The sequence below is a fragment of the Mytilus trossulus genome, chromosome 9, assembly GCF_036588685.1.
Source record: "Mytilus trossulus isolate FHL-02 chromosome 9, PNRI_Mtr1.1.1.hap1, whole genome shotgun sequence".
Classification (NCBI taxonomy): domain Eukaryota; kingdom Metazoa; phylum Mollusca; class Bivalvia; order Mytilida; family Mytilidae; genus Mytilus; species Mytilus trossulus.
In genome coordinates, this window is record NC_086381.1 from 78,821,612 (window position 1) to 78,836,594 (window position 14,983).

Below are 14,983 nucleotides of genomic sequence, written 5' to 3' on the forward strand. Positions count from 1 at the left end.
TCGATTTGACGGAAATTGCAACGTACGATTTGTTTTACGACCGGGCAAAACAGATAGTACAGATGTGTAGCTTTAAAATGATATATAATTTAGCCGTGTGTTAGGTAGGTGCATTAAAATTTAATTTTATGGTTAAAGTCACTCGCCTACAAACACTTTACACGTTCTTGTGATAGTTTACTAGTTCCTCTAAAATGGTACCCGTCCTGAAGATTCATGAAACATTTGCCGTTGGACGTTAAGCAATCATTAATCAATCTAAAATGGTATGATGCAATTGTATGCAATAAGTATCAAAGAAGCTGCATTACACCTGATTAAAGTGCTGATCCCGGAAAGGGGAATATATTGTTCAAAAGGTTATTAGGTTATAATATATCTTGTTAGCGTATTATCTGACATAATGAAGTGTTAAAAAGTTAACGCTGTTCGAAATTCATAAATTGATTGAAAAACAAATACGGTTTACAAACTTAAACTGAGGAAAACACATCAAATATAAGAGGACTACTACACAACAGAAACACACTATTAAAATAAAAATGAAACACTTACAGAAACGAACCAATGAGTAGGACAAATTATGAGACATGTTGAAGAGTAAATAATAATTTATATACTAGTCAACAAAAGAAACGATACACGACTTTGAAATAAAATTTATCAAAAAGTGTTACATATAAAACAAAATGATATACACTATTTTAAAAAGCTTTCATTTGCAATGTATGCACATGTGATAATAATAATCAAAACTTTTCGGAAAGTATCTAAATTCCGTGTAAACGATCATAGGGTATAAATTAGTTTTGCGGAAAGTCGAATAAAAAATCGACACATAATTTTCTTAGTACTAAATAAAATTTCAAATTTGTTTAAAAATATTCAATATGCTAATCAAGTTATGTTCATGTTGTAACTAATGGGTTGAAATATTTTTCTTTTTAATTTTTTGGAAAAAAAGTGTTTTTTTAAATCTCAAAAATTGCAATTTTTTTTTTTTCATTTTCGTCTCAAATCAATGCTTTAGGTATAAACACAACACATAGTAAATTTGGAACCTTTCGGATTAGTTTTAAGATTGTTACCGCTTTTTGATTAGCACTTTACACATACTGTCTATGGTAAATCAGTTGATAATGTAGACATTCTAACGATTTCTCGTGGGGCCGAACTTTGCTTAACTAATAAACGAAGAAACTTCGTACTTGTTTGGTTGATAAATATTTTGATATGAGCGTCACTGATGAGTCCTATGTAAACGAAACGCGCGTCTGGCGTACTAAATTATAATCCTGGTACCTTTGATAACTATTAGAGCATGCAATCATTGTAAATTAATATATGTGTATTGTTTATAAATATTATAATAACTTTCACTGTTGAATTCGATGTGTAAAACTGTTTTTCTATGTATAGCTCAGTATCAGGTTAACTGCGGGCCCTGTAAAACATGTAGAAGACATGTACATATATTTTTCATGTATTGTATGTTTCTTGTGTATATTATAACGTTTGCATTTTAAAACCCCACCAGATTTCTACTTTTTGCAAACAGTTTAAATGAATTTAATATCATAGTACGACTGAAATGCACTAAAGACAAGCTTTTTGAACGAGCTAATTTTGGTTTAACAAACGCACATGTATTACACCAGGTGGCGTATATATGTGTACATATTGGTTATTCGGATAAGTATTGCTCAGTGTCCTATCAAGTCTTGTGAAATATGTGAGAGTTCTCCAGGGAGCAGGTTCTGTGTAGACTTTGAACAGTACTTTTGTAACGTATGTGAAATATCACACTTTAAAACAAAACCATGTAAACATCACGTTTTTCAACATGCACATACAATCAACCCGGAAGAAAAAACACCCATTTGCGAGAAACATGATAAGAGATTCCTTTATTTCTGTAATACGTGTTCCTGTTTGCGTTGTAGTATATGTTTACCAAATTCTCACAAGAAACACGAATTCTGCTTAATAGATGAAACTGTATCACAGAAAAAGTCAGAATTTAACACTAAGGTCAAATCGTTCGAAAGTGCCATACAGGATGCCGAAAAGAAAGTAGATGCCCTTAAAAACACAATGGAACAATTCAAAGATGCAACAGAGATCGCAAAGAAGAAAATCGACGAAAAAAGGAAGAGCCTTATAGATGTCATCAATAATATATCGGATGAATATTTGAAAGACATTAATGAAAAGAAGTCAAAGGAGACTCAAAGAATTGAACAGGAAATAAACAAACGAAGAGGTGAAATTGAAAAGAACAAAGAATATATAAATAACGTAAAAACATCTTCAAGCAAACAAAATAATACGATATTTCTAGTATCAATAACCGAATTGAATAAACATATTCCATCTTTAAAGAGTCTGAAAGATGTTGCAGAACTACCTGCAAGTGTTTTCTTTGAGCCTGATAAAACTATGACTGACATGGAGAAAATTATAGTTGTTCTGACATTAACTGCTGGTGCCACGCTGAAATTGAGTAATGCACCAATAACAGCAGGAAGCCTAGTTCGATTAATGCCGACCACAAAGGGAAAATAATGGTATACCAACGAAAGCGTTGGTAAAGTGAAAGAAGTTTTTGATGATGATAGTGTCTTGGTTTCATTCCTAGAGAATGAAAATTGGCCTGGTATGTTGAATAATATCGAACATATCGAGTGATTAGACAACTTACAAAATCGCTGCATTTCCGTCAAAAACATTGAATTTAGTGAACATCATTCGTGCGTTAAGTAGCATCGTCACTCACTTCTCATGTTGAGCGATAAGTTGAAAAATAAAATGCTGCATTCCACGAATTATTCGGCAAATGAATATCGTATAGTTGGTAATCGTCACTGCTGTCATTAGAAAATTGTGATTAAGAACCTACAGAACAAACATTATTTTAAACCAATGCTTCATAATGACGATCACGAAGACTATTAAAGAACTTTAATATTGAAGGGATACAGAAAATCCCCTCTATTTGGTAAGCATCACTAGAAAGAGATTTAATCAAAACATAAAAATAGGGATTTATAGTCACACTCTACTGTTCTTTGTTATAATTTAATTTCTTTAAAATAAATTTTCTGATTTTACCCGGTTAATCTCCTATATTCTAAAAATTTTATCCAATCAGAAGACAGTAAATACACAAAATTTATTTATTTTTAATTGTTTGTCCTTTCAACGATATTCTTTTTGGTCGCTGTATTGTCTTTTTTGATTGTGGATAATGATTTCCCTCTTGGTGTTTTCTCTTTTTTTTCTACTCGTTAAGTATCAACTGGTCTTTTTTCATAATTTTCATTGATACATTCTGAAAGAGGGGCGAAAGACTCCAGAGGGACAGTCCAACTCATAGATCGAAAAGAAACTGACAACGCCTTGGTTAAAAGAAAACAAAAAAAACCCAGAAAAATAAGGGAGATCCATTCCTTAATTTATAATAATTTCTAATATTTTGTAACAGCAAATTTTAATAACACAAAAAATCCGTATTTTCATGCCAGGACGGAAGTACTGGCTACTGGGCTGGTGATACCCTCGGGGACTAATAGTCCACCAGCAGAGGCATCGACCCAGTGGTAGTAATAAAATTAACGGTACCAATTTTCTTGCACCATATGCGCATTTCGACAATACATGTCTCTTCAGTGATGCTCGTGTTCAAAATATTTGAAATTCAAAGCTTATATAAAAGATGAAGAGCTATAATCCATAAGGTCCAAAAAGTATAGCCAAATCCGTGAAAGGAATCAGAGCTTTGCATGAGGGAGATCCATTCCTTAATTTATAATAATTTCTAATATTTTGTACATAATAAGTAATCTTATGGTGGGTATTTGTTGATAATGCACATATTTTTTTTTATAAAAACACAACCTATATTGACCCTTAATAGAAGTGAAATACTATCATAGTTTTTCATGAGAAAATTAGTAATCAATGACATAATTCAAAGCTTTCACTGCCTTAAATTTATCCGTATGAATTGGAGAAAATCAGACATGCAATCACGACAATGTTTTTATAAATACGGTGATATGTTTTTGTTATTCTACCGGTGTGTAAGAACTCATTAAGGGCATACATTCCCCATGTTGAATTAAATAATCTAAAAGAAATAATCCACAATGCTTTTCAATAGAAAAAAAATGTAGAATACGCTAAACATGCTTAACATTTATTTTTTGGACAATATACGGCATATCTTTTTTTATATTGATAAAAACATGCTGCATGGAGGAACAGTGATTAGTTCATACATGACATATGCGGGATTTCCAAATGTATTCAGTATTCAAGAGCATGATGCTGCTACTCAACTATAAACGTCACCAGTGTCGACGGGGCAGAAAGTTGACGCGCCTTGGTTATGTCAAGGAATGTTTCGTCCTTTTTCTATAACTATTTTGATCTGAGCGTCACTCATGCATCTTAGGTAGACGAAACTCGCGTCTGGAGTATTACATTATAATCCTGGACTGGGTTGCACAAACGTTATTTAAACTTAAGTGTCATTTAAATATACGTTAAACCATAATTAAAATTAAGTAACCGTTATTCCTGTTGCACAAAGGTTTATTAGAGGTAAGTAACACTTAAATGTGGCAAAAGGGTACTTTTAAATATTTAAATATCGATTAAATATGGAAGACATGCTGCTTTTCGGCAACCTTGCTGGTAATATAAGGCCACCATTGGCACCTAGAAAGTATAGAGAAAGGCTACTCACCTTAAATGATTTGACAGACAAGCAGCTTCGTTCCAGATATAGGTTTGGGAGACAATCTATCCAAAGGATAACTGATATTGTTCGTGATGATATTACACACCCGACCCAGAGAAGTCACGCACTAAGCGCAGAAATGCAGGTACTAAATGTAGATTTTAAAATTCTTGTAAACATGGTTTTGAAAAACAATCACATTCTCCAATGTTTGTTTCTATTTTTGTGTATTTACGAACATAACCACCATTTGCGACATCCTTTTTTCTTAGAATAAAAACAGCTACACAAGATCATCTGCACACTGAGTATTAAATCCTTTCATAAATGCCGAAATCCAAAATATGTGTCAAACATTTCCCACCATCAACTTTTTTTACGTTTTTTCAAAGGGACGTAATACATTTTACGGGGTTCATAAAGGGATACAGTTTCCTATAAAATAATAAACTTTTTGTAAAGTCATTGGGGGAGGGGAGGGAAACCTAGAAACGTGTAATTTATCTATGAAACTATTTTCTAAAACAGTTCATCTGAAGATCTTGTTCTTTCATATTCTGTATCAACTTCACAAATTATATATGCCGGGTTATTATATTCTTATCATTGACGTTGTTTAGTATCTAAATAATCTGTTTTAGTGGTTTTTTTATTTGTCTTTGTAAATTACTTACCTTCACTGTTTAGTCTATTTCTTGTAATATCCCTTTGGCGTGGCTCGGTACTTATACATCTTTTCATTTTGTTACCCATTTGCTTCGCTCAATTATTTGTATTCTTGTCTATTGTTTTAAGATGGATTTTAAAGTATGTTCTTCTGTGTACTTGTTGTTTATTTAATGATCAGGAGGGTTCAATTCTAAACATAAGTACACGTTATATGTCCCCCAATTTGCATGTGTCTGTCCCAGGTCATGAGCCTTGTCAGTAGTTTTTAATATGATACGTTGATCCGACAAAAAGGTTTGAGACGATTTTTTGCTTAACAAATCGTAAGGAAACAGTTCGTCAATTGTTCGCTTTTAAAAAATTTAAAGATTTTTCAGAATTTAAAGTTTTTATTTCCTCATACAAGAAAGATCTGAAATAGATAAGGCAATTATTTTCAAGGTTTCATTTTGGTCCTATAAGTATTCAATTGTTTCAGTTCTTAAACAACCTTTGGTTTTACATATTCGTCTGTTGGTGTTTCTGATGAACATGATGACGTTAATTTAAGAAAGCACTAAGGACACAAGTGTTTTTTTTATTTCAATTTCTATAATAATGTTAAAGATTGTATATTGACGTCTGAATTTATTTTGTTGATTGGTGGCAGTCTCATTGATAAAAACTCCGTATCGATTTATTCCAATAATTGTCTGAAAACTATGGAAAAAATGTTTCAACATTCTAGATTTACTGATAATTTCCTACAATAACAATAAGTTCGATTTTTTTCAAATTAACAATTTCTGGAAAAATATTTACAAAAAAATATTGTTTAGGAAATAATTTGTGTTAATTAACACAAACGAATCTGAGGAACGGTGTCGTTGCTGAATGAAACGCCTCGTTATATGAATCAACGTACATACGAGGATAATCAGACGTGATCTTGATCAGTCCCGAACATTCCTTATACAATGATTTGGATACCAGACAACTCGGTTGACACATTTCACCGTTTGAATCGTACATTCGCACGTAGGCTTTCGTTTCACCAGACACCGGCTTCTCAAACATAATAAGACCAAGAGATTCAGCAGTGTGCGTGTGTTTATCTATAGAAATAAAGTCAATATGTCGACCATTGTAGGAGAATCCTTCTGTCTGAAATGTAATGTTAAATGATCTTTGGTTTTTAGTTTCATCTTGTCCTGGATTTCGAATCCTCTTGTGTTTGTTTATTATTGCTATTGGGGACATTGCCATATTGTCGAAGTGGTATGGAGTCATATTTTCTTGTCTCAGGCGAAAATCTAAATCAAGGCCAATTTTGAGATTATTGCCTGTTAAACTGAAGTCAGTTGACCTTCGGCCCCTTGAACTACTACTACCGAAGTGCGTCCTAAATCTGTTTGTTATTGTTGGAGCCGTTGAAGTTCGAGTAAGTTGACTGTTCTCTGTGCTTTCGAATGGTGAAATTCTTCCAGGCTTTGTGTCTGGTAATCCCCCTTCTGCTTGTATTGACCCAGATACTTTTGTTGGTTGATCCGAAGATTTAATGTTTTTAATAGATAGAGGAATTTTTATCCGTTTACCTTTTGCCTTTGAAGGGTAATAAAAGTTAACTCGACTTAATCCACCGTTCGAATAAAATCATACCTTGATCCAGAAACACACCCTTTTTTAGTTCTATCACAGAACAGAAATCCTTTAATCGCTCTTCCACAGTTGTTACTACAAGTAGGGGCAGGGGCATATCTATAAATTCGTTTTGTAAATGAATTACTATATCCCTCAATATTCGTCTTTGGTGGTTTTAAATTATCCATAGGTCTATTTGGCATATGTGCTGGTATAATAGTTGGTGGGTAGTCTGTTTCTGAATTTATTCCTATCCTTTTTTGGCGTTCTCTGAATTTTTCCCAAAGGTAATCTACGAAACAGTGGTGGAGGTAGAATACCGGGTCCATTGGACTTAAATTTACGTCTGACATATGGCCGTCATTTCCTCCGACCCAACCGTGAACATTATCATGATGTGACTCTAAATTGGCATAACTACTATCTGGAGTTGTTGGTCGTAGAATTTCTCGGTGATATCTTTTGCTAAACACTGTTTTTAACCTCTCAGAGTGAATGGGAGAGCCAAATCTTCCAACATCCCGTCTTAACAGTGTACTTGGTTTTGTTGGAGTTGACCAAAGCGCAAATGGACCTGAATAAACAACGCCTTTTGGGTTATTAAAAATATTTCAGTAAATATGATAGAATCCTCTCGGTTGTCCATCAGGTAATCTGCTCTTGAATCCCAGTAAGGAAGAGTAGCTAGGCCATAATATTCCTGAAGAGCATTTTCAAACCTGTATCACAGAAATGTTGATAATAACATTACTAAAGAGATTCATTAGTTTTGATATAAGCTGAAAGATTTCCCGTTTAGAATGTTTTCTCGGATATCGGTATTGTTGTTATTTTATTTGTTACTTAATATAAAAAACTGAATAAGCTAGCGGTCTTTTCCATGTAATGTTATTAAAAGAAAGAAATGTGTGCGCTGTTTAATTGCGAAAAAGTATTTGTCAACAATTAAAGACTCAAATTTGATTATTTTTGATTATTATGATTGCATACAATAAATGCAACATTATATGAAAATGAAATTACTTTTATCGCATTTCTCCGTGCGTTAAAGAAATGTTAAAAACACATCCGATTATTGCAGAAATTGAAATTCAAATCAAATCATAACGTGTATCTCTTTAGACCGTCGATATAAGTTTATTTCATTGGAAAATTGAATTTGTTGAGTGAAATTATTTGTAATACATATTTTTAAGAATCTATTAAGTATAATTTGAAGCTTGTAATGTAGTGGTATGTATCCGTTTTAGTTATTTTTTAAATATTTTCTAATTTATAGAATGACTACAATTATTATAACAATTTCTTTTGGCTTCATAAAAAACCTAAAATTGGTATTTTTTTTTATATGAATCGAAAAATAGATTTCGTGTTGAAAAACATAAATAGAGTAAGGCGACTGAATACAACAGGAGTATGTCGTATTTACCAGAGACCATTATCCATTACGGCAGACAATATGTGTTTGTGGTAGCTGGTCTTTAAACAATTAAATGAATAACAGAAAATATCAACAGAATAAATAAAACTATATGCACTTTGACAATACCACCTCGAAAACAAATTCACACAACAGTCCACAGTATTGAAGATCACCGGCCCCGGGGTTGGCAACTATGTATTGCCGCCCACACATTTACAACTCATTGATTCTTTTTCGCCCTAATACTATAGAAATCAGAATGGTAATTGAATGATAACACTAACTATCTTCTAGATTATAAGATACAGACAATCTGTTTTTCGCACCTTTTGTCACTTTTTGACGAGTGCTTCCTCTTATCTAAACTGTAAGTTATATTGTTTCTACACTAAAATGTAGTACAACTTACAATACGAGGAAATATCTATGCCAGCTAACAAAGTTTGGACCATTATGTGCAGATTTTCCGGCGCCTCCCTGGTGCATAATTGCAAAAGAATCATACTTGTTGGGTGAGACTGACTGAAAAATATAATATTAGCGATGAAGCAAATAACATTCCGAGTGAAAAATATAACAGTTGAATAAATTATTATCCATATTCAAACAGAACAAAAAAAGCGAAAGCTTCATTTATTAAAGTAATGCACATTACTTAGGTGAAAAGCCTTAGTATAATATGAGAGTTGACAAATAATCAGGATGATTTCACTTTTGGAAGTACTTAAGCTGATACAATAGATGTAAACGTATATCATGTATATTTGTTTCTATTTAGATAATTCTCACTATCGGTAATATTTGATTTTTCTCAGATAAAATATTACTCATTGCGCTTAATGTATTCTTTTAATCATGAAACTATAAATTTATGAAAAGGAGATCAAGATAAAAGTGTACACAAATTAGACAGTAACTTAACGATAACAATAATCGAAAGCCATATATAGTACCCCAAAACAGATTTCCTTAAAACATTTACTTAAAATTGAGAAAGGAAATGGGTAATTTGTCAAAGCAACAACAACCCGACCATAGAGCAGACAACAGCCGAAGGCCACCACTGGGTCTTCAATGTAGCGAGAATTCCCGCATCCGTAGGTGTCCCTCAACTGGTCACTAAAAAATATGTATTCTAGTACAGTGATAATGGACGTCATACTAAACTCCGAATTTACACAAGAAACTAAAATATAAAATCATACAAGACTAACAAAGGCCAGAGGCTCCTGACTTGGGACAGGCGCAAAATTACAGCGGGGTTAAACATGTTTATGAGATCTCAACCCTCCCCTATATATCTAGCCTATGTAGAAAAGTAAACGCATATCAATACGCACATTCAAATTCAGTTCAAGAGAAGTCCGAGTCCGATGTCAAAAGATGTAACAAAAGAAAATAGATAAAATGACAATAATACAAAAATAACAACAGACTACTAGCAGTTAACTGACATGCCAGCTCCAGACCTCAATTAAACTGATTGAAAGATTATGTCTTCATCATATGAACATCAGGCACAATCCCTCTCGTTAGGAGTTTAGTATCATACTATCATAAAATATATGAGAATAACATAACCCGTGTCATGCCAACAACTGTTTTTTTTTTTAAATAAATCTGTTTAGTTCCGATGCAAAGACCCTATAAGTGAATCAATATTAAAGCCAATATATGCAATCTTTAATGACCTGACAACAGTATCGTAACTATATCCCTTCTTAATAAGTCTGATTAAAGGTTTTGTAAGCTTTTGAGGTGAATACTGACATTTTTTAGCTTTGTAAAGAATATTACCATAAACAATTGGATGTGAAATACCTGAACGTATAAGATGTCTGCATATTGAGTTATATTTACGAATTATTTCCTTATACCGGTGATAAAATTTAGTAAATGTTTTGACCAGTTTGTTTATATCCTGGCTATTTTGTCTTTGATTGATGGCCATGGTTGGTAATCAAACAACGCCCATGTTTTAACATTAGACAGTGGTCTGCACAATTTGTTTATGCTGTTTCACCCTGATTTTCTGAAAGACTGACAAATACCAATCTAGTTTTGATATTAATGAAACAAAATAGACGCAGTCAATTAACAAAAACGTCAAACTTTCTAATCGTTGCCATGTTTACCAGTAAACTTACGCTGTCATGTTTCAGGGCATTTACTGCTTCGAAAAAAAGTTCTAATTCTTTTTCATTTAATGTTCTTATTTCCTTCCTTTCACGCAATCTGTACCGTCCCTGTCGTCCCTGTCGTCTCAGTCGAATATGTAATGTTCTGCCAAGCGAATCTAGCCAGTCAAAAGCATCTTTCCCTTAACCTATTGAGCTAGTATTTTTATACATTTCTGCCAGAAAACTTTCTAAACAGCTCGTTTGAACATCATATGCAGTGCTGTTTCTGTCAATTTGTCTAGCGTAACATTCTTCTAAACTTGGTGGGAACACATCTTCAACTATGAGCGCTGATACCGGAATAACAACCATTAACAGAAAATAAGACCTCATTGTCTGAAATTAAAATAAATCGTTAAAGACAGTGATCGGTTTGGTGGAATATTTTGTCTAACTGTGAAAAATTGATAAATCAATGTGGTATAATAAATTACGTGACATGTACTTCTTTACCACATGAGTACAAAAATGTATACAACATCGGTCTTGTTGGATAACTGTATGCAGTCCTGAGTTTTTAATAACTATAAATCATACAATCAGTAAAACAATACCCCGTGCTTCAGGTTTATGCTTTTATAATATACTAGATTATGGAGTGTGTGTCCGGGTGAGAATCACTCAACTAGTATAGGTATTTGTTTACGGGCCAGCTGAAGGACGCCTCCGGGTGCAGGAGTTTCTCGCTACATTTAAGACTTATTGGTGACCTTCTTCTATTATCTATTCTATGGTCGGGTTGTTGTCTCTTTGTAACTTATGGTTTGCATGTAATTTGCACTGTAACAACATGTCTTTCGACAAACTCTACTGAATAAGTCTTTAAGAAATTAAGACTTCTCCAATAACATGTACCAATGACACATGTGACAGGTCTATACATGTTTCGATTTTTAATGAATGCTTCGGATTTCTCGTGGTTGTGTGCAAATGTGCAAAATGTCGATCCCGTGTCAAACCAAACACTTGATCAAACATAATTTCAACACTTAACGCGGCAGAATGAATAAGAAGCAAGGAATGAAGACCTAGAGTCAGAACAATTTGACATTGAAGCTGAAATTTCAACAATTTGAACCGTGTAAGCAAATACGTTAGTGCGGTTCAGTTTGACATTCTACAGAATTCAAGAGTTGATAGAGTTGAGAATGGTAATGGGGAATGTGTCAAAGAGACAACAACCCGACCAAAGAGAAGACAACAGCCGAAGGCCACCATTGGGTCTTCAATGCAGATAGAAACACCCGCATCCGGAGGTGTTCTTCAGCTGACCCCTAAACAAAAATGTATACTAGTTCAGTGATAATATTCATATCACATTGTTAGCTTATCATTCTTGTATGCATTAAATACTAGTATTTGCTACGGAACAGTACACCAATTGTAACCTTGGCAAAAAAATATTCAAAAAGCGGGAAATTACGCACATCTGGTGCAAATTCATAATGTTAATCCTGGCATCGATGATGAGTTTATTTACAATACAGAAGACCCAACATATGATTAAAGAAAATATGAACAGAACAGAGAATGAAAAGCAAAATGTGCAGAATAATTAATTAAAAAGTTGAAGAATAGAACAAAACAAAAAAAAGAAATAATTATAGTAATGAAATTCGAATCGAGTGTTGAAATATAAGGAATACCAAATAAACTGAAAAAAGAAGTTAAGAAAATAATGAAATGAAGTACACTCTGATCAAGTCACTCTTTCAAGAATTGTATATTCCATTAAAAATTTCCAAGTGTTCTTTTGTTAAACTGAACTTAAAGATCATACAACAATTGTTCAAAGACAAAGTTAAATATCCTAAAGAAATAATTATTCACTTCAAATGTTTAAAACAGTACTGTACCTTACTTCTAGATAATACAACTAATCCAGAAAATGCTGAGTGCATCCATTTATATACCAGACCTCTGTGGAATGACGATGGTCTATTTAATCGTTCAAAAATTAACCGACAATGTTTTTGTACAATATATTTGTTTTGTAAACTTAATCATATATACGTGCAGTAAATGCAGCTAACATCAATTATACGGCAAATACAAACAATTGTATAAGGTAATAAGGACACTGACTTGACGGATCACAACAATCCTTTTAAATTATAACAAAAATAACATAATTTTAACGTGTGCAACATGAATGCTGTTTCTTACATTTGATTTTAAAAATAGTTCCTGTAAGGTTCATGGGTTTAACCACAATACTGAAATACTTTGACATAGAGTACTGAAATAGTATGAAATAAGTAGTTGCAACATGAAATGTAAAAATTTAGGGGAATTTATGACAGGTGTGCAAAGTTCTTGGTGCCCTTTGTAAATTATCTCTTTTTTCCGCGTGTTATGAGATTAACGTATCTTACCTTTTTGTGAGTACTAAGATTGCGTTTTTCGCAATAAATATTATCTTACTTTCCACTACAGAAAATCGGAGTTTCAGTTAAGTCCATTTTCCATTCAGACCGAGTTCGAGAAAAATTTCATAGTCCGTTGGCAAAGTTCAAAAGGAGTTAAATCCCAAAGGTTCGAAGTTCTCTATGCTTTGTTTCATTTGAAAGATAAGTACATACATCATTCACAGAATAGGAAGTTTTCTGCCCAGATATGATTGTAAAAGTGTGGATGGTATTCCGTCATGTAACGTAGACCTTTTTTGAATCTGAGACATACGGTACACCATGGTTTGAGGTGTGACACTTTGAAAGAGTGCGAAAGATACCAAAAAAATATTCAAACTCATAGATCTAAAATAAACTGACAAAGCCATGGCAATAAAAGAAAAAGACAAACAATAGTACACAAAACCCAACATTGAAAAATAAAGACTAACAAACATGACTGTGGAGTGATTATATAAAGATTTTGAATTTATGTAAGAATCAATATCTATTTTTAGATGAATCTTGTGTAGACGAAACTCGCGTCTTGCGTATTAAATGATAAACCTGGTACCTTTGATAACTATTAACGTAAAGTGTGGCGAATATGATGTCTTAAGTCAATATTAATAATAATATGTAGACCGTGTTTCTTGAATCAGTCATAAGAAGAAATAGTATCTATAAAAATGTGAAGAGTTTAGCCGGAGGTTTGGCATGCCACAAAACCAGGTTCAACCCACCATTTTTTTAAAATTAAAATGTACTATACCATGTCAGGAAAATGGCCATTTTTATATTATAGTTCGTTTCTGTGTGTCTTACATTTCAATGTCGTTGTTCTCCAATTTTTTTGTGTTTCTCTCAGTTTTAGTTTGAAACCCGGATTTGTTTTACTCAATCGATTTATGAATTTCAAACAGCGGTATACTACTGTTGCCTTTATTTAGCCAATACTTGCGTTATAATGTAAATATTTAATTTGTGTGTTACTGCAATCAGTTCATAAACTAAAACTATGCTTATTGTATGTATTAATGACAATAAAGGTATTAATTATTTTTGGAGTGTTCAAACTTCTTTACACAATGGAATTTATTCTTAACATATTTTTAAAATCTGTACTACTTACTTCATTGAGCCGCATCTCCTCTGAAACTAAACAAAGTAGAAAATAGTTGTGATATAACGTATAACTATAGTGTTTTGTATTTACCTAAACTTGTCTTTGAAATAATCCTTTTTTCCACAGAAATGGCCAATTTTTAAAAAAAAATATTCAATTTGAAGACCGTTATCAATCTGTGTATTTTACTATTTCGCGCATGCTCAGTCTATGTAGTGCCCGCAAAATATAAAAACTTTGCTTCAACACTTGCCCAACTGTACCGCAATTTTGTGGGCATCTTCTATTCAACCTAACATTACCAGCAGTAGTTATCCTTTTCTAAATTAAGAAATTTTCCTTTATAAAAGGAAACTTCACACTTAAATTTACGACATAACAGACGATTTTTAATTCTATATTGTTATTTTTCCTTTTTAGACGGCAATGTTCCGTTGGCTTCATAATAGAGTTTTAGTATATCTCAATTCGTTCAGTATTATGCCCGTGTGTGTAGTGATGAAGTAGATTTAATTGTTAACAATATAAAACGATCTTATTTCAATATCGATAACAAGTAAAATCACAAAATTACTGAACTTCGAGGAAAATTTAAAAAGGAAAGTCCCAAATCAAAAGGAAAAATCAAAAACCCAAACACATCAAACGAATAGATAACAACTGTCATATTCCTGACTTGGTATAAGCAGTTTTCTTATGTAGAAAATTGTGGATTGAACCTGGTTGTATAGCTAGCTAAACCTGTCACTTGTATGACAGGCGCATCAAATTCCATTATATTGACAACGATGCTAGAACAAAACAAACAGACACAATCGGCACAAATGTCAA

At 32.8% G+C, this 14,983-nt stretch overlaps 1 pseudogene; it reads right to left on the reverse strand.

Annotated features, from left to right (window-relative positions):
- Window positions 1-6,244: 6,244 nt before the first annotated feature.
- Window positions 6,245-10,969, reverse strand: LOC134684960 (uncharacterized; annotated as a pseudogene).
- Between the last annotated feature and the right edge of the window lie 4,014 nt (window positions 10,970-14,983).